An 18,504-nucleotide genomic window follows, 5' to 3' on the forward strand; every position below is an offset into this window, starting at 1 on the left:
TTTGTGTTGTCTTGCACAGCCCTTTGGTGTTGCCTTACAGATAAGAAAGTGAGTTCTTTCTTGTCTATTATCCAGTATTTTAAAATCATACCTTAGGTGTGAGCTACACCTGTTTCCTCTGGAAATTTTTCATTGGTTACTCTAGGACAGATTAACCATACGGTTTTATTATCTGGAAGGCTGCAACAATTGGTTGTGTGGGAAACACAAGTGTGTGTCTTTCCTTTCTGATTTGTTATGCTAAACTGTGCATATCCAGTGATACGTAGTTCACTTGATACTCATGGAAATTTCTTCTCTTTACAGGAGGACTATCCGAAGTGTGGAAGTGTTTTCTGCAACGTCCGCAGTAAGAACTTCTGTGGACATGAGTTATGTAGGAGGCACGCAGCATGCGCTTTCTCCAAGGGTGATCTCCGGTATTGGGACCCTCAGGTATGTACCATGTGCTCTAACCTGATTACTGAGGCTTTTGATTCCCCTAGGACGGCGGAATCAAGGGATATAGCAAGGGAGAAGCTTCGTACCTGGGTAAGGGGCTTCCAGAAGAACACCTCTGGACCTTATCTTACAAGTGAGAAGATGAGGGCTTACCTTTTCCCTAGGGCATCAGCTGATGCAGTGATTCCCCAGCCTCAAGAGGAGATCCCCCTAGTTCAGATCCCGGTGGATGCTGAAGTCGCGGTCGCCTTGCAAGACATCCAGTTGGACGACAGGATGTCAGACGTGTCCGAGCGTCTGGAGGAAGACCTCCTGGCAGAAGGCCAGGATGAAGATCAAGCCCCAGACATTGTAGAGGAAGAGGCCGACGAGGTGTCGGCTGCTCCGGTTCAGATCCCTGAACCTATTCCCTCAACATCGTCCGCTCTCCCAGTAGAGCTGGGACAGGCCCTCTCCTCCATTGTTGGAATGATCCAACAAATGCAGAAGGAGAATAATGAGAAGGCGGCTGCAATGGAACTGCAGATGCAGAAGCTTGCAGCATCACGTGGGCCCCAGAAAAGGCTCAACGTGAAAGACCTTCCCTTGTGCTCAGATGCTAACCCGTGGAGATATGCTGAGCACATGCCGATGACGATTGGAAAGATCGTCATGTCGGATAAGTTGGGTTCAGTTCCCCTAGAGGAGGTGGAATTCTGGCCCAGCAAAGGGTCATATCCGGACTGTTATGTCCGGTTGAGGAAGGAACCAGCTTCAAAGGAGGAGACAGAGCCGAAGGAGGTCATAGTGATGGACCATGCTAAGGCTCAAGCTTTGCTTTCATCCTCGATGAAAGAGAGGGGCTTCACGAACTCAAAGGTGGCTGCATTGAGTAAGAAGCTCCCTTCCTTTGTGTCCTCTCCTGCTAGAGCCTTCCCCTTTTTGCAGAAAGGGTTTGCGGCTGTGTTAAAAGCAGTCGAGGCTGGCAAGCCTTGCCCCTCCTTGGAGGAGTGTAAACCCTTGTCGCTGGCCCTACCTATGGACCACAAGGACTGGAAGGACGTCCATCTTACCTTCTCAGTCGGGAAGTTGGAGGCTGATATTGCCGGACATCAGTTCGGTGAGAACCTCCCTAAGCTGTCTGACTTTCTTTTGCGGAGAGAGCTCGAGACAAAAGAAAGACTTGCTGCCTCAATGTCTCTTCAGACCACTCTTGAGACGATGGCAAGTGACCCCAAGGTCTATGAAATGTTCATGGTAGTGGCCAAGACTCATCTGGCCACAGTGACGAAGGATCTTTACAGCTTCGTCAGGGCGAGGAGAGCTTGTAGGGAGTTCGTGTTCACCTCGGCTACGGTGAAGCACGAGCCAAGGAAACTAATCTCCTCCAACATTTGGGGCAAAGACCTTTTCCCTAGCGAATTGGTCAAAGAAGTTGTTGATAAGGCCGCCACGGAGAATAGAAACCTTCTCCAGAAATGGGGCCTGTCTATCAAGAGAAAGTCTTCCCCGGATGAGGGTCCCCAACCAAAGAGGAAGACTAAGAGGACTAGGCTACCGTCTCGGCCAGCCAAGCCATTTAGACAGCAACAGCAACAGCAATTGCCGATGCCTTCAGTCGCCCCAGATGGTGGCACAAACCCCGACCACATTCCAGTGGGTACCCCAGGCCGTGTCGACACAGTCCCCGGCATTCAACCCAACGTTCGAAGGGCAGTCAACTTCCTTTCGAGCAAAGCCTAGAGGAGCAGCCAGAGGCTCGTCTAGGCGCCCCTCAAGGGGAAGGGGATTCAGGGGTGGTCGCGGTCAGGGAGGCAAGACCTCAGGACAGCAGTCCAAGTGAGATGATACCGGTAGGAGGGAGACTTCAAAGTTTTCGGGATCGGTGGACCTTCGATCCCTGGGCCCACAGCCTACTCAAGAATGGACTGGGCTGGAGCTGGTACAGCACTCCACCCCCGTGCCCTCGGTTTTTCCAACACTCCACCCCCGTTCTGGAGGAGTACATCCAAGAACTGTTGGAGAAAAAAGTGATCCGAAGGGTGAAGTCCATCAAATTCCAAGGGAGGCTGTTTTGTGTTCCCAAGAAAGACTCGGAAAAACTCAGAGTCATTCTGGACTTGTCGCCACTCAACAAGTTCATAGTGAACTGCAAGTTCAAGATGCTAAAAGTTCCAATCAACCGTCGACTCTCCCCCTACCTAGGGTTCAAGCTACAACGAAGACTATACGCCTTCAGAGCCATGCCATTCGGGCTAAATATAGCTCCAAGGATCTTCACGAAGCTTGCGAGCGTAGCTCTCAAACAATTACGCCTAAAGGGAATTCAGGTGGTAGCCTACCTGGACGACTGGCTGGTGTGGGCAGCATCCAAGACAGAATGCTTGCAAGCTTCCCTGCAGGTGATCCAGTTCCTAGAGTATCTAGGCTTCAAGATCAACAGAAAAAAGTCTCGACTTTCTCCATCTCAAAAGTTCCAGTGGTTGGGAATCCACTGGGACCTAATGTCACACCAATTCTCCATCCCGGCGAAGAAAAGGAAGGAGATAGCTGGTTCTGTCAAGAGACTTCTAGATTCCGAAAGGATATCAAGACGCGAACAGGAGAGAGTACTGGGTTCTCTCCAGTTTGCTTCGGTAACAGACCCGGTGCTAAGAGCACAGCTAAAGGATGCAACCGGAGTTTGGAGAAGTTATGCATCAAACGCGCGAAGAGATCTGAGAAGACCAGTTCCGCTTCGTCTACGTACTCTTCTCAGGCCTTGGTCCCAAGCCAGACATCTAAAGAAGTCGGTACTTCTTCAGCCACCTCCCCCGTCGGTGACGATTCACACAGACGCCTCGAAGGAGGGGTGGGGAGGTCACTCTCATCGGAAAAAGGCCCAAGGGACTTGGTCCAATCTATTCAAGACCTTTCACATAAACTTTCTAGAAGCTATGGCAGTGCTCCTTACCTTAAAGAAAGTCTCCCCGCGTCACTCGATCCACATAAGGTTGGTGCTGGACAGCGAGGTAGTTGTGAGATGCTTGAATCGACAAGGATCAAGGTCGCCACCTCTCAACCAGGTGATGTTGGCCATCTTCCGATTGGCGGAAAAGAAGAAGTGGTACCTGTCGGCAGTTCACCTTCAAGGAGTCCGCAATGTGACAGCGGACGCTCTATCCAGGTTCACACCGATAGAGTCGGAATGGTCCCCAGACGCAGGATCGTTCTCCTTCATCTTGAGTCAAGTCCCAGAACTGCAGATAGACCTCTTTGCGACGAAAGACAACAAGAAGTTGCCCCTGTACGTGTCCCCGTACGAGGACCCCTTGGCGGAAGCAGTGGACGCGATGTCCCTCGACTGGAACAGATGGTCCAGGATTTATCTGTTCCTTCCTCACAACCTTCTGTTGAGGGTCCTCAACAAACTGAGATCCTTCAAGGGAGTAGCGGCAATAGTGGCCCACAAGTGGCCGAACAGCATGTGGTTCCCCCTGGCATTGGAACTACGGTTGAAGTTTCTACCGCTACCAGATCCAGTTCTGACCCAGCGAGTCCAGAAGTCGACTGTCTGCGCTTCATTACAGAAAACCCGGACCCTGCAGCTCATGATTTTCTCTCCCTAGCGGTGAGAAAGCATTTCGGGATTTCGAAAGCCAGCATAGACTTCCTAGAGGAATATAAGTGCAAATCTACTAGAAGGCAATATGAGTCATCTTGGAGAAAATGGGTGGCCTTTGTCAAGGCGAAGAATCCGCAGGAGATCTCGACGGACTTCTGCTTATCTTTCTTCATCCACCTCCATGGTCAAGGGTTGGCAGCTAACACGATTTCAACGTGTAAGTCTGCTTTGACAAGACCCATTCTATATGCCTTCCAGGTCGACCTCGCTAACGAGATCTTTAATAAAGTTCTGAAAGCCTGCGCTAGGCTCAGACCTTCAGCACCTCCAAAGCCCATTTCATGGTCTTTAGATAAAGTTCTTCATTTCGCTTCACTGTTGAACAAGGAGGAGTGTGTGTTAAAGGATTTGACCCAAAAAGTTATTTTCCTATTTGCACTCGCGTCCGGGGCCAGGGTTAGTGAGATTGTAGCCCTCTCGAGAGAGGAAGGTCGTGTTCAGTTCTTGGATGGGGGAGAACTGAACCTGTTTCCGGATCCTAAGTTTCTCGCCAAGAACGAGTTACCCACCAACAGGTGGGGTCCCTGGAGAATCTGCCCTCTGAAAGAAGATGCATCTCTATGTCCAGTAGAATGCCTAAAGGTCTATCTTCGTAGAACTTCAGACTTCAAGGGTGGTCAACTATTCAGGGGAGAAACATCAGGCTCAAATTTATCACTGAAACAACTCAGGGCGAAAATCACATATTTTATTCGCAGAGCGGATCCTGACAGTACACCCGCAGGTCACGATCCGAGGAAAGTTGCCTCATCATTAAATTTCTTTAATTGTATGGATTTTGAACATCTTCGTTCATACACTGGCTGGAAGTCTTCCAGAGTGTTCTTTCGTCACTATGCGAAGCAAGTGGAGCAACTAAAGAGATCTGTGGTAGCAGTGGGTTGTGTCGTTAACCCTGCTGTTTAACTCTGCGAGGAACAGTGGTTTTAATTGGGACGATTAATTCCAGGGTGAGTGTGTAGTTACATACTGTGCTACAAACTAAGTGTGAGGGCACCGAGTTACCCACGTTGACTGTTCCACTTCCAAAGGTGAACCTAGCATAAGTGCAGACATGTGTGCCGAGCGTTTTTAACGCTAATGTGACTGATTAGTAATACAGACTTTTATGACTTTGATACCTCGGTATGTTAAAAGTGGCACTAATGTTTTTCTTTCAGATAAACAAGTTTCTGTTTACTATCATACTTATGCTTAAAGTTTTGGTTATCCTCCTCTTATATATATATATAATTGTTGTTAACCTGTCTATTTATTGTCTGTCAATAAACTTGTTCTTGAGAACCTTGCGTCTCCTTCACCTGTGTCAATTTATTGGTATAATTGAGCATTCATTCCATGTATATTTATCTGGGATAATTTTAATAGATTGTTCCTTTATGCAAGCTAATGTTGCATTGGTTTATGCTTTCCCTTAGCGGGAGGACTCCATCCCATAAGGGGACGGTGGCGGATTTACAAGTTTCCTCCTACGCGGATATAAACCTTTGTCCAATACAAGTATTGAGCGGAGAACTGGTTGATATTTCATATTGACGCAGTGGTTCTTTACAAACTATGCTTTACTTAATATAGGGTGAGACCACTATATTGGCTTGCCTGGTATTCATACATAGATATATGTACTCTTCGAGACTTTTCCAGAGTCTAGTAGGACTCTTCCCTGTAGGGGGCAGGAAGCTCTAACATGGTTTATGGTTAGTTGAAAAGATGTATAACGGTAACATCTTAGGTCTCTAGGTCTAGTCGACCGGGGAAAATACCTCCGGGGAGTACGGCACGTTCTGAGAATCCACAGATACAGTAATACTCTGGTATACTTCCATCAGGACGACATGGCTTGAGCCCAAAAAACGGATTTTGAGCGAAGCGAAAAATCTATTTTTGGGTGAGATGGCCATGTCGTCCTGATGGACCCGCCCTTCCCTTTCTATGAAAGGGCTGTAGGACTCCTCCCTACATACAGTATCTGTAGCACCTCGTGTATCGCTACAAGGAATGCAGTTGGCGCCATGATCGGCGCAATGCACGCTTACGAAACGGGAGAAGAGAGAGCCTTGCGAACGGCTCTCCTTTTTCTTTCTCGTTTTCGTTTTCTTGCCAATTGACCCCTTCGAAGTGTTATCTCTGTCCGGGTTGCAGATTGCCATGTGGCGTGTCAAGAATACGTCCTCTGATATTTCGTGATATCCCTGGTACTTTCATTAGGGATATTCGCTCCAGGAGTTAGAATTCTGGGTACCTTAAGGTAAATTCTCTGGGAATATCGCCGTAGTTGTAATATACCCTAGGAAGCTACCCTATAGGAACTTCCATCAGGACGACATGGCCATCTCACCCAAAAATAGATTTTTCGCGGCCGTTTTGTAATACTGTAACACATTTTCTAAAAGCTTTTACTGTAATATCATTATTTATCACTTTCATCATGCGCATTAAATGCCTTCGTTTGTTTACTGAGCGTGGTTGTTTACTGAGCGTGGTTGTTTACTGAGCGTGGTTGTTTACTGAGCGTACTTTATGACGCCGTCGTTTCAGGCGGCGTCATAAAGAAAAACATTTCATTTAGAAGTCCTAAGAAAAATTAAGTAAAACATTGGTAAATAACAAAATCAACATACTGTACTGAATAATCAATATAATCGATGCAAAAACTAACCTATACACAGATGTGTAAATGCGTTTGTTTCTTCATTATGATCAGAGATAAACGTAAACAAAACATTGGTTGCCATTTTTTATCGTGCTTTTTGGCGTGTTTAGGAAACGCATGATATAAAATCGCCTTTAATATTTGTGCCTGTTTTAGTTTAGGGTACTGTAGTACATGCATTAAGTGTTCTGTACATTAAAGGGTAGTTTGTTAACAGTACTATGTACAAGGGAAGGTTTTAAAAGTCTGAATATACATGTTAAATAAATACGTAAATATGGTGTCCCTACTTCGCGGATTTTCACCTATCGTGGTCGGGTCTGGAACCTATCTACCGTGATAAACAAGGGCTCACTGTATATATACTGTATAAACATTCTTTATGTTTATGTATATATTTTTGTGTTTAGAAATGTAGTAAGTTTTCTTTTCAGTGTTTGTGCTGTGTGGTAGTGAACGACAACGACACCGGCGTAGTGCTAGGCCACCACAGTTTCACGTCATGGGGCGCGGCCTCTCCCTCTTGGCCCTTCGTTCGTTTCCTTCGGCTTTCCGTTAATTCGTCCGCCGTGGGGAATCGTCATCGCTGGACTTTCTTCATTCATCTATTATCTTTGCTGTTCCTCCTTTCCTACGGGGAACTTGGATTCTCAGTGAAGGGAATGTGGGAGTTTAGTTTGACTACGTTCTCTCTCTCTACTCCAGGTCGTTCACCCTTTACTACTACTACGTACTATTACGGAAACTTCTTTCCCGTTGCGGGCTGAGTTGCTATTCCGTTTTATTTGCCTCAATTATTTTTAATGAAATCTAATTGTATTTTTAACTTTTCAGCTTCTGGGGAACACTTCCCTTTGGGGGTCAGTGGTTCTTACTAATTGTGAACATTCAAAAATCAGTTACATAATTATAATTGTTATAATTCTGTTTTTGTTAAAGTTCTCCGCCCTCCCCCTTCTCCCGTGAATGTCAGTGGGGGAGGAGGGCGCATACTTATTTCTAATTCTTATGTTTTGCTATTCCCTCGGGGTTACTCTTCGGAGTTCCTCCCGGGGGAATTTCTGTTAAATAATTATTTAACTTTATTTTCCCAGTTAACTATGCAGTTTTTCTTCGTTTGACTGAAGTGTGCCAACGAAGCAGAGCTATCCTGTTTATGCCTGGGGAGTCTGCTGTCGCTGCCGTCTCTTTAGGACATCGTCTTGGGCGATATCCCTTCTCTTAGAAGTTCTCCCGTGACAACTGTCAGCTCTTCAGTTCATCTTAGAACGATAAGGAGGTTCACCTCCAGGGGTAGGTAACTTCCCTTTCGAGGGAGGTTCCCTTCCCAGGTGTGAGATCTTCCCCCTGCAGAGGGGGAACTTCTCATACCTTAATATTCCTGGATGGGTTTTCCTGGTCCTTAGGCGGTAATGCTCTTGGTGCTGAGCGACCGCTCTTGTAACCATGCTCAAGGGGCTGAGCGGTTGCAAGGCCGGGCCATGGAACTTCATATGACTTGCTCTTGGGGCTGAGCTATGCTCAAGGGGCTGAGGAGCTGCAGGATCAGTCTTGTGACCTCCCTCGCGCCACTCATAAGGGCTCCTCAATACTCGGAACACAAGGAAGCATGGTTTACCTGCAGAGGTTTGAGGTCAGCTATGCAGAGACCAGGATGCTGCTTCCCCAGTAGAGGGGACGATGAAGAAAGAAGTAAGGGCCAGACATACTTCTTTCGTTCATGCAGACTAAAACCTGATGACAATGCCCTCAACCTTCTGCTACCTGTCCAAAAAGGAGCCTGAGGTTAGACCAGCTGTTGTGTAGCCACCACAGAGCGATTGAAACGTATCGATACTCCTGTGGGTCACGTCCTGCAGGAAGCGGGCTGCGAAGGTCATTAGACGCTTCCAGACTCCAGCTTGTAGCACCTGCGTCACAGAGTAGTACTACTCGAAGGCGAGGGACGTTGCGATGTATCCGACATCGTGCTGAAGGGCGACGTGACGGGGGAGGGTCTGGATTCAGGTCGAGATGAATGTCATTGAGTCCGAGCTGAAGAGGAATACTGGTGACTCTCCCCTGTGTCCTTCCTGTGCTCCCAATTCGGCTGCACGTGAGGACAAACTGCAGCTGTTCCCAAAGATAACCCCTCGATTCCTTTACTGGCAAGAAGGAGAAGGTTTGGGCCATCTGATACAGAATGGTGACTCGAAATCTTGAAGGAGTTGGACCGAAGGGCCGCGACCCCAAGATTCTGAGTCTAGCAAACAACTCAGAAGCGAACCCGAATGTTGCCTTCCCCTATTCCTTAGAAAGGGCGGAGTCGTACGAGACCAAGAAGATTGCTTACACAATGGCCGAGGCCAGAGTGAGCAGGAGCACCGTCCCCCAAGACGGATTATGATCAGAGGCCTGACGTAATGGTTCTTGAGAAGATCTCTTAAGGGACTAAAAAGTCCGAACCATGCTCCATGGAGGAGGTCTCACTCCGACTGGGGGCAGGGACGTTCGCAGCTTTGCATGAGCGAAGAAAGGTCCAGCGGGAAGGAAAGTCTATTCCTTTCAGTCTGAAGGCCAGGGAAAGGCTGAGCGACAGGCTTCACTGCCGAGAGCGGAAAGGAATTTCCTCCCGCCGAAAAGCAATAAGTCCGTTATTGCTGGAGAAGAGGCCTCAAGGGAAGAGGTATCCCTCCCACGACACCAACCACAGAAGACTCTCCACTTCGCCTGGTAGACCCCTGCGGATGACTATCGCAGGTGACGCGGCCTCCGCTCTGCGACTGTAGCGGGTTGTCTCTTCTTGAGGAGGCGGCGTAGTGTCTCCAGGCGTGAAGCCAAAGCGATGCTACGGCTCGTGAAAGATGTTTTAGTGTGGTTGTTTGAGTAGCCTGTGCTGTGAGAGGAGCTCTCCCAGGAGTTCTGTCAGGGGAAGCAGAGGGTCCGGAGACCGTTCCGCGTATAGTCACAGTGGAGCTCTCAGGGCCATCGAAAGGTTGACAGACAACCTGGTCTTGTTGAGACCCATTCTCAACAGACAACAATGGTGGGAAGACGCAGGCATCGATGTTGTCCCACCATCATAGGAAAGCATCTTGCCAAAGAGTCTTGGGGTCTGAGATTGGGGGGAAGAACAGCGGAGGCTTGAAGTTCCAGGCTGTCGCGATCAGGTCCCCCAGGCCAGGACTTGCTGGTTACTAAAGGCCAAAGACCCCCAGGTACCCTCTATCTGCGAGGCTCTGCTCAGATAGTCGGAGAGAACATTCCTCTGCTCGGAATGAGCGAGCCGATAGTGGTATTGAGAGGACCTCGGATCATCTCAGTATCTCTACTGCAAGATGCGAAGGGATGAAAATGCGTCCCTTGCTGGTTGGAATACGCCAGTACCATGAAGTCGTTGCGCACGGAGCGACTCGGCAGGAACTGTAGGATCTGTAGAGAGGCCAGACTACGGCCCCTAAGCCTGCCTGAATGATGGAGAGGTATCCTTCAGGTCCTGACCATAGGCCTGAACTGGAACATGCCCCCCCCCCCCCCCCTTTTCTTTGACGAGTCCGAGGACAGCATCAAAATGTGGGGAAAGGAGAATATCCACTCCCATCAAGAGGTTCCATAGGTCAACACCCATTGCAGGTCTAAACGTTCCGCTGGTCCCATAGGGGCCAGAAAGTCCGGTTAATCGTTGCTTTGACACCACCGGAACTTGGGCCGCCCCACAGGGAACTTATCCTGAGGCGACCGTTCGGGACTTTAGACGGGTCAATGAGGAAAAGAGACCCAGGAAACGTTCCAAGGTAGGGCTGAAACCTCTGCTTGACTGAGAACAGGTACTGCGACTCTCCTCAACCTTGCCACAGTCAACTGAAGGGAAGGCTCGGAGAAGGAGGCAACAGCATCTGGCGTCCCCAGGCGGTCACCCATCCAAGTACTGACCAGACCCAACGTTGCTTATCTTCGCTGAACGGACGAGAAGCGGTGTTTCCAACGTGGTAAGGCCGTTGACTCAATATCATGGCTAGATACTCCAGATGTTGAGGCAGAAGTAGAGAAAGCTCCTAGCAAATTACCATGATCCCTCACTCATGGTAAGGACCCGGAAGGTTGTCCCGGCGTTGAAGAAGGTCGAACCCGAGCCTACCGGAGTTGACCAGACCTCCAAAAGGCGAAGGAGGCGGAAGCCTGCTCCTGAGCGGCCATGAGGAAAGCAGGGAGAGTTCTCTGGGGAAAAACCTGCGATGACGCGGCGGGATCGCCACACCGCATCTTGAGTCTAGGCTGAATTCTAAGAGCTTCCTGGAAGATGAATGGAATGGAAACTGGAAGTACCCGTCCTTCCGATCCAGGGCCTAAGGAGTCCTGCCCCCTCGTTACCAGTCTGATCGATTCTGCTGCTCCACGCTGGACGAAGTTTGTTCGACAAATTTGATCAGAGCTGAGAGGTCGACGACGGAATTCCCGTCTCAGATGCTTTCCTACGAGAAAGGATTGACTGAAGAAGCCGGGGGGAGAAGCCGTCGATGACCCTATGGAGGACCTTCTCCTAAGGCATGGATCATTCTGCCCAAACGGGCAAAACTTGCCGACCCCATGGCATAGAGGGTCAGTGACACTGAATTCGCTGACAGAGACGGAGAGATGGTAAGAGCGAGGCGCGATATCCTTGGTTGCTCACGGAGATCGTGCAGGAATCGGCATCGGGAAGCTGTTATCCGGATGAGTAACCTTAGGCATCCTCCCAGCGTGAGACCTGCAAGGGGGGGGGAGCTAATCCTAGAGTTTGTGAACTCTGCCGCTCCCTCTAGGATTATGCCCCCCCCAGGAGAGCCTACCGTGCTACCTGTCCCTGACAGGAGGGGACTGCTATTGGACACCTTGTCTTAGCTGCCGTAGCCGGTCTGATAACTTAGGCCGACGAGGCTGAAAGAAGAGGCGCTGGAGGCCTGCAGGGTCTGGAAGAAAGCGCCTTGGAGGAGTGAAAACGGAAGTCGAACTCCTCCGCACAACCGCTGTCCATGTCTCTGTCCTTGGGCACAAACAAGCTCTTCCCAAGGATGGAAGAGTGTCTGAGCTTGTCGACATCCACGGATGAGACACCCGAGAGGAAGCCCTCGGTCACTGCGTCTAGATGGTCCAACATCGAGCTTGCCCGCAAGTTCGAAACTTGGCGATGAAACGCCAAGGTGCTTGAGCCCGAGAGGAGGAAAGTACCCATGATCTTCCTGGAGCTTCCTTGTACAAAACCTCGGGTCACAACCGAGGAGGGAAAGGACCTGGTAAGCCCCTTCCACGAGATGGAGAAGAAGTAGGGCTAAACCAGTCACCCCTTGCCCGATGGAGAAATCTCGAACGGAAAGCTCCCTGGCAAGACCCTTCCAGGGAATGACGAGGAAGGGCTAACCCAGGTTCTGGAAAGAAGAATGTTGCTCAGACCTCCCTGAAGATTCTTCCTGCTCTTGCATGTGCCATGCTCTGCGTTTACGGGGTGAAGACCGTGTTCTGGAATACGCTCCAGAAGACTCATCAGGCTGGCCATGTTGCGAAACCCCGACGGGAATCGTGGTCGCAATCGCCCTGGCGCTCGTGGGATGGTAAATTAATGGTTTGCGCATGGCCGAACGTGGAAGCGCCCATGCGCCGGCACGCAGGAGCGCAGACGAAAGTGCGCGAGGGAGCGCAGAAGGAGGGCGAGCGTGGTAGGAAGGGCGAGAGCTGGTGGTCGGAATCCGAAAGTTCACAGGCGAGCGATGTCCCGTAGGCGAGCAATGGATACTGCAGGAATCGAGCCGACTTTTGCGCGATGGAACACCGTAGGCTCGCGCGATGGAACACCGTCGGTTCGCGATGGAACACCGTCGGTTCGCGATGGAACACCGTCGGTTCGCGATGGAACACCGTCGGTTCGCGATGGAACACCGTCGGTTCGCGATGGAACACCGTCGGTTCGCGCGATGGAACACCGTCGGTTCGCGCGATGGAACACCGTTGGTCCGCGCGATGGAATACCGTTGGTTCGCGCGCGGGCGAACATTGGAGCGCATGTGCGCGGGCGCGCATGCCCGTAGGCGCGCGGGCACATGGGCGTGCGGTCGCGCGGGCGTGTGGTCGCGCAGGCACGTGGGCGCGCGGGTGAGCGCAGGCGGTCGGGAGACCGATGGCGCATAGAGTCCCTTTTGTCTGATTCTATAAAGAGGACATTTTCCGGGTCAATGTTCGCGTCCCTGTGGGCTGCAAACTTCATGAAATCCACAAAGTTAGGGTTTGGGCTATCCTTGAGGAATCTGACATAGTCCGAGTTTGGACTACCTGGGTCAGCTTGGGGAATGGTATCCGGAAGGGACGGAGTTTCAACTCGAGGAGGAGAGGAAACCAACTGCTTTTAGGCCAGTTTGGTGCTACTAAAGCCACTGCGCCGTGGAAGGAGCGCAGTTTGTGTAAGACTTTCATAAGAAGATTCACCGGAGGAAATAGGTAAATCTTCTTCCAATGGTTCCAGTCTAGGGTTAATGCGTCCATAGCATATGCCTGAGGGTCCAGGTTCGGTGCCACTTAACAGGGAGGTTTGTGGTTTAGTTGTGTCGCAAAGAGATCCACCTGGAGACCGGGAACCAGCCTGGATATCCACCGGAAAGAATTCATGTCTAGAGACCATTCTGACTCCAGTGGTTACGTCCTGGATAGTGAGTCCGCTATCACATTCTGGACTCCTGCTAAGTGAGTGGCTGACAGGAACCAGTTCTTTTTTAAGGCCAAGGTAAAAATCATGACCAGGACTTGATTCAGGTTGGGAGATTTTGATCCGCCTCTGTTTATGCAGTGTACTACTGCCGTGCTGTCCGAGACTACCCTGATATGAGTGGATCGTGGGGGGGACAGTCGCTTCAAGGTCAGGAAGACTGCCATGGCCTCCAGTACGTTGATGTGAAAGTGTCTCATGGCGGGAGACCAGGAGCCCTGAAACATATGTTGTTTGTAATAGCCCCCCCCACCCACTGAGCGACGCATCTGTGTGAATTGTCACTTGTGGGGGAGGAAATTGCAGAGGGACCGATTTGGAAAGGTTCTCTGGTTTTGACCATGGCCTGAGTCTCGTTTTCAGGATTGAGGGGATTTTGGAAATCTTGTCTCGTAACGTAGTCGTAGCTCTCTTTCTCCAAACTCGATTGATGTCTTTGAGTTTGGCTTTCAGTAAGAGGTCCGTCACTGACGCAAATTGAAGTAAGCCGAGGATTCTTTCCAAGGCTCTCTGTGACACCTGTTTGTGCTTGAGGAAGTTCCTCGTCTTGGCTGCTATCTCTCTGACTTTTTTTGGGGGAAGAGACAGCTTGTGACTTGTAAGGTCCCATCGGATGCCCAACCATTCGAATTGGCTTGATGGTTGAAGGCGGGACTTTTGTAGATTGACTTTGAATCCCAGTTTGGTGAGAAACTGAACCACTTTGGTTGTAGCTTTGTTGCATTCTGAAGCCAACTGGGCCCAAATAAGCCAATCGTCCAGATAGGCGATTACCTTGATCCCTTGGTTCCTGAGTTGTTCCAGCACTGTCTCCCCCAGTTTTGTAAATATCCTGGGAGCTATGCTGAGGCCGAAGGGCATGACTTTGAACGTGAAGGCTTTCTTGCCCAGGCGGAAGCCGAGGTAAGGAGAGAAGTTTCGTGCTACTGGGACGTGATAACAGGCGTCGGTAAGATCGATAGAGGTGGTGACGGCCCCACGGGGAAGTAAGGTCCGTACCTGAGAGACAGTCAGCATACGGAACTTGTCGCAAAGAATGTAAGAATTCAGTTTCGACAAGTCCAAGACTACTCTCAACGCCGATGAATCTTTCTTGGGGACGGTGAATAGGCGTCCTTGGAATTTCAGTGATCGTACCCTCTTTATTGCTTTCTTCTTGAGTAGTTCCGTGGTGTATTCTTCCAAGATGGTAGTGGGTTTCTGGAAGAAGGTCACTGTCGGAGGTGGACCCCCTTGTGACCACTTCCAGCCTAGGCCCTTGGAGACTATGCTGTGGGCCCAGGGACTGAAGGTCCACTGGTCCCGGAAAAGATGTAGTCTCCCCCCTACCTGATTCACTTCATTGCATTGAGGTGAATTTCGATCCACGTCCTCCCATTGGACCCCTGGTTCGAGGTCCGCCTCGTTGGCGGAACTGACCTCTACCTTTGTTGCCCCCTCTGGAGTATCCTCGAAATGAACTCGAGGTCTCATAGGATGGGTTGAAGGCCGGAGAGGTCATCCAAGATGCCATGGGAGTTGGTTGGGTACCTTGGGGGGCCGGAAGGAACACTATCTGTTGTGGAGGGGCTGCCTGTGGAGTGGCAGACTTAGAGGAAGAGGGGGTTGATGAGTGAGGGCCTTGATGAAATTGGCCACGGCTAGACTTGTATGGAGTAAAAGATTTTTGTTTCTTTTTAAAGAAAGGGTGTTTCATACTTTCGAACTTTCGTTTGTTCGAAAGGCCCCATCTAACCTGTAAGTTTTGATTTGCCCTCGCCGCATCCTGGAGGACTTTATCAACTTCCTCCTGCGGAAAGAGAGTTTTTCCCCAGCAGGAGGAGGCTATGAGTCTATTTGGCTCGTGCCGAATTGACGCTTGGGCAAGAACATGCTTCCTGCAGTTCGTCCGAGCTGTCCAGAAGTCGTGCAGGTCGACCTGGAACGTTTGGAGCAAATTCTTCGCAAAAACACGGAAGAGCAGCTCATCACTATAAAGGGAGGCCAACATTTCTGCCGAAACGATGGAGTGCAGAGATCTGGCCAGTCTGTTTCGTGCATCGAACTCAGACTTTAGAAGGTGATCCGGCAACTTGGGAAGTCTCTCCGAGAAAAGAGAGGAGGCGCAGTCCGGATCCAACTTCCCCTCCGTAAAAGTAGCCGAGGTATCGTTCCAGAAATCGGAAGGACCTGGAACGAGCATAGAGGTGGGATCTGTCTCTTTAAGGACAGGCAGAGGTGAGCCTTCCTTGACTGACTGGACGGTTAACTCCGCCACCTTGTCCGCAAGTGGACAGGGGATGGACGGAGGAGTCATAAAAATTGTATATGCCCCTTTATGGGGAGTCAACTTAGAGTTGACACAACCCCATTCAGTTAGAGTCCTGGCCCAGACAGCTTGGGCCTGTTCTTTAGGAAAAATAACGGTCTCTTTGGGGACCTTGTCCATTCGAACTAGGGCATGTTCCTTCAATCGGACAAAACCGTTGAAGGGGAACTGAAGGCCGGGAGGATAAAACTCCAGATCATCTAGGGGGCGGGTACCTAAGCCTTCTAGAGTTAGTGTACCATCTAGGTACGGAGCATGTCTCGCAAACCACCAAGGGTTGTTTTTATCAAATGGCGGCAGCTTAGAGGTGTCTGGGCCTGACGGAGGGGGTAGCTGAGACCCGGAACGGAGGAGGTTAGCCACCATATCTTTCAACTCCGTTATGACACCTGACTGCTGTCTCATCTGAGTCGTAACCCACTCCTGCATCAAATTAAAATTCATCTGAGGCTCCGCAAAACTACTCACCGCCGAAGTCTTGGCCTTAGTGTACTTACTTTTCCGAGCTTTAATAGGCGGAGTAGGCTGGGCTATTACAGGAAAGTCAGGAGTGGTGGAGGGTCCGGGGACCGGAGACACAGATAGCGGCGAAGCTGAAGAGCTAGGCTTAAGTTTGTTTTTACGTAGGGGCTTCACCTTGGGTCGGACAGAGAGGGAGGGATCCCAAGATGAAGTAGGTGGCTTATCAAAGCCGTGAAAGGAAGAACCAGGAGAGATAGAAGGCGAAAGGAAGGAGTCTGCCCACTCCACACCACTAACCTGCTCGTCCATGGGTTCTGTGTGGATGTCCAATGATGAAACTTCTCCCGAGAGCTGGGTCTCCTCTTCCAGGGGTATTGACGCTCTGATAGCCGCAATCATAGGGTCGGCGACATCAGCAGGCACTGCGGCAGAAGAGGAGCCTGGGAAGAGTCGAGAAGCCATGTCTCCGTCGAGGAGGTAGGGGCATCCAGGGGGGGCGTTACGGCCGAACCCCGAAACCCATGACCGGAGGCTGGCCTTAGCCGTCCGGAGGGCATCTTCATCAGCCTGGAAATGGTGAGGATACATTAGAGAATTGAAGGAAAGAATATATAAACATGTCCCAAACAAAACAAAATCTATATATCTCATATTGTATCAAATAAGCATCCCCGGAGTAAGATATTAATAATTACACAACATCAATATATCCCATATGAGATATCAAATATTATAAGCTTATAATAAGTAGTAAAATTGAAAAAATCTTACATCATCATTCAGCAAAATCGAGGAGAGGTGAGGTGCACGCCTCAGGGAACCAAACCATGTTGGCGGGTTGGCCCGGCTCACGAACGAAAGATATAGCGCAGTGTGCGTGGGACTGGCAGACATCATGGCCTACCGGATCCGAGAAGGAGGCGGAGCAACCTTTGGCAGCACAGCGGACTTTCTGTAATAAAAAAGTTAAATAAGTCCAGACGCTCCCCAATACTCTAACATAACAGTAGGATTATAAAGAGCTGCGAGAATACGAGGTGTGTATTAAAATGGGGTTGTGGCAAACGGGGAGCCGGAGCTCCGTTGTAATAATAACATAGAGAGAATGTAACAACCCCGTAGTGCGCCGGAGTCATGCAAATATGCGGGAGCCGGAGCTCCCAAGTAATTACAGGATAATGTAGGCATAGTGATTGAAAGATCTCCGGAATGTGCCGGAGATCTGTGGGAAAGTCCTCTAAAAACTAAAATTAGTATCTATCAATAACTATTAAAAGGATCTCGAAAGGATACCTATGTGATTCCCGGAGGGGGGGTGGTTAGTGGTGGTAAGTCGTGTGAATATGCCGGAGCAGGAGTCAAGATGCAAGTGACCAACGAGGGGACGAATCCCTGCCGTAGGGGTGCATCTAGATAACAGGGAAGTTGAGAGATCCCAGCTCATAAATAAAACTCATGGCGGAGTTGGCTATAGGTTCGGACCCGACTCCCGGGCCGGAGCGGGGAGAGGATGAAACTAGGTGAAGGCGGGCCCAACTAACCTAAAATATAGACTCTCACACGAACAGGACTAACCCAAACACTAGCCTTTAAATGCACCAATAAGTAACCATATAACACAATAATAACATAAGCTAAAAAACCAAAATGCAATAAGATAATTTCCCACTTGGGTAAGAGATAGAGGGAGAACGCTTTCCTGTATGAACAGAAAACGGGAACTCCAGCCTCTCGCATTGTGTTAACAAACCCATAGGGGGGAGATGGAGAGAGGGAGACCACGCGATTGTATTAACAGAAAACGGGAACTCCAGCCTCTCGCATTGTGTCAACAACACATAGGGGAGAGATGGAGAGAGGGAGAACCCGTCACTGTATGAACAGAAAACGGGAACTCCAGCCTCTCGTACTCGTGGTTACTCTTTAAGAATAAATAACAAACCCCAAAATAAATACACACCTTAGTCCGTGAATACAATAAATAAATAAAAAAGAGAAACGAAGGATAGCGAAAACGGGAACTGAACAGTGAATAAAGGCGAAAACAAAACAACGCCAAGCGGTGGTACTAAACTATAATAAAGCCCTGAACGCTATCCTTCGTTCGTCAAAGATACGGACTCGTAAGTACCAAAAGACTTACAAAACATGGCTCAAAATAAACGGCACAAGGCCAAGAATCTATAATAAGAGAAATGAACCTAGAATGACAATAGTACCAAACGGGCAAACAAAGGCAATTGAAATGTATGAACGTAAACAATACTGGCCGCCATCACCGCGGA

General features: G+C 49.7%; 1 protein-coding gene and 1 pseudogene across 2 annotated transcripts in view; one reads left to right on the top strand and one right to left on the bottom strand.

Moving 5' to 3' along the window:
- Positions 1–18,504, top strand: part of LOC137652297 (uncharacterized protein F13E9.13, mitochondrial) — a 187,439-nt gene that overhangs the window by 15,365 nt on the left and 153,570 nt on the right. The gene's annotated exons all lie outside the window — the stretch shown is intronic.
- On the bottom strand, positions 10,601–10,719 carry LOC137652583 (5S ribosomal RNA; annotated as a pseudogene).

The sequence above is a fragment of the Palaemon carinicauda genome, chromosome 13 (genome assembly GCF_036898095.1).
Source record: "Palaemon carinicauda isolate YSFRI2023 chromosome 13, ASM3689809v2, whole genome shotgun sequence".
Classification (NCBI taxonomy): Eukaryota; Metazoa; Arthropoda; class Malacostraca; order Decapoda; family Palaemonidae; genus Palaemon; species Palaemon carinicauda.